Raw genomic sequence first — 2,511 nt, 5'->3', positions numbered from 1 at the left:
GTTAAAGTAGAGCATAAAGTGTCAGTTGCTGCATTCACATCCAGAGATGAGAAATTAGTAGGTGAGGGAAGAGAGGAGGATACTACAGAGGAAAGATGGGAGGGTGAAAGGGAGCGTAGGTTTCGTCTAAAATAGGGGTGCGTCGATCCGATATTCCGTATCCGATACTGGCCAAAATCACTGGATCGGATATTGTAGGAGTCAAAGGAGTATAAACCGATACGAGCACGCACCTTAGTCCTAAACTGTCATACAAATGCTTAACAACATCTGAGCGACATGCCGTAAGAGAGATGAGCAGCATGCGTCACGCAGGGTTGCCAGGTTTTCACCCAAAAAAACAACAACTCTCAATTGCTACTCAAAAAACTTGTCCAATCGCGTTTCGTGGTGGGGAGATGAAACCACGGACTTGCCAACCCTGCAACTTATTGTGAACGAGGGACTGCTAGCACAGCACAGTGTAAGTGACGCACTGGCTGTCAGCAGAAAAATCGTGAGTCACTTCAAACATTCACCTCTTGCACTGGGAGGCTGGGAGGACCTTAAGTGGAGCTGAATATGCCACCAAAGTGGCTACAACAAGATGTACGAATGAGGTGGATTTTATATGAGTTTGTCTTCATGAATAAGAGATGCAAGGGAGTGTAAACTCAAGGTTTATGGGATGTTGTTTTGAATCAGATTGTTATAACAGTACTTGTTGAATTTGTGCTGGTCAGACGAAGTCTGAGCATTGAAACATATGCAACTAAGATTATTCAATAATCTCTGCTACTTTTTATCATCACTTCGTCTCCTGCTTCTGCTCTTCACTGTTTTTTTTCAATCAAGTTTTTGGCTGATAGTAGACTGTTAATACAGTTTTGGCTATTTTGGGATGCTAGACAAGACTTGCTGTTAACAGGTTTTGGTTATTAGGCTTCGCTTACTAGTTGTTCTGTTATCAGTGTAGTGGACAGCACATTCCAGGGCCCAGTTTATGGTGGGGCCCCTCTCTGACCACAATAGTGGACAAAGGTTTGCTACATTTTGATTGGATCTTGGTGGACTAACATAAGCAAACTCTCCAAGGCCATCAGATAAAGATGCCAGGACAACAGCCAGACACCTCTTAGAGGGCAAGAAGAAGACCTTTGGTACGAAGCCCGGGAATGACAGGACTTCTCATTGGTCAAAATGCTGTTTCTGCCCTTCACCCCCCAACAGACTGATTCCTAAGGTTTTGGCCTGTGACCACCATAACAATTCCTTAGGACCTCTGGACGCAGCAGCAGTGGGTGAAACAAAGAGAGATCACAGAGTTCCATCCAAATCCATTCATAACTATGTTCTCAAACCTTAAACTGATGCAAACTACAACACACACATCTTATACTTATTCAGAGAAATAAGTATTCTCAGTGACAGCGACGTGTAGTGCAACATCTTACACAAACTCAGCTGTTAATGGACAAATGAATGCATGCATGACATTAAGTCCAACATGATGGAAGAAGACTGAACTGTGTTCGTAACATTGCCAAATGTATTCTGGTTGTGGTTTGGTAAGTGAATAATGCATTGGTAAAGCTTTAGTTCAGGGGTGCCCAAACACGGTCCTGGAGGGCCGGTGTCCTGCAGAGTTTAGCTCCAACTTGCCTCAACACACCTGACGGGAAGTTTCTAGCATGCCTAGTAAGAGCTTGATTAGCTGGTTCAGGTGTGTTTGATTAGGGTTGGAACTAAACTCTGCAGAACAGCGACCCCCCCAGGATCAACATCCCCCACCCCTGGTCTAAACTAAATCATCTAAACCAACAACATGTATGTTAGACACTATTCCATCTAAGCTCCTAAAAGAGGTGCTTCCAGAAGTCACAGATCCTCTTCTGACTATTATTCATCATTGTCAGTAGGATATGTCCCCAAAGCCTTCAAACTGGCTGTTATTAAGCCTCTCATCAAAAAACCACAACTTGACCCCAAAGAACTAGTTAATTACAGACCGATCTCGAATCTACCTTTTCTGTCCAAGATACTAGAAAAGATAGTACCCTCACAATTATATTCCTTCTTAGAGAAAAATGGTATCTGTGAGGATTTCCAGTCAGGATTTAGACCGTGTCATAGTACTGAGACTGCTCTCTTTAGAGTTACAAATGACCTGCTCTTATCATCTGATTGTGGTTATCTCTCTCTATTAGTGCTACTGGATCTTAGCGCTGCGTTCGACACTATTGACCACAACATTCTTTTGAATAGACTAGAAAACTTTGTTGGCATTAATGGAAGTGCATTAGTGGTTCAAATCGTACTTATATGACCGCCATCAGTTCGTAGCAGTGAATGAAGAGAGGTATCATATCGATCACAAGTGCAGTATGGAGTACCTCAAGGCTAAGTACTAGGGCCGTTACTCTTCACCCGTTACATGTTACCCTTGGGAGATATCATCAGGAAACACGGTGTTAACTTTCACTGATATGCTGATGATACTCAGCTCTATATTTCTTCGCAGCCCGGCGAAAC

This window comes from Sinocyclocheilus grahami, unplaced genomic scaffold (assembly GCF_001515645.1).
Source record: "Sinocyclocheilus grahami isolate Dianchi unplaced genomic scaffold, SAMN03320097.WGS_v1.1 scaffold2102.1, whole genome shotgun sequence".
In the NCBI taxonomy this organism is placed as follows: Eukaryota; Metazoa; Chordata; class Actinopteri; order Cypriniformes; family Cyprinidae; genus Sinocyclocheilus; species Sinocyclocheilus grahami.
The sequence above is the reverse complement of the archived record's forward strand: the minus strand, read 5'-3'. Positions refer to the sequence as shown.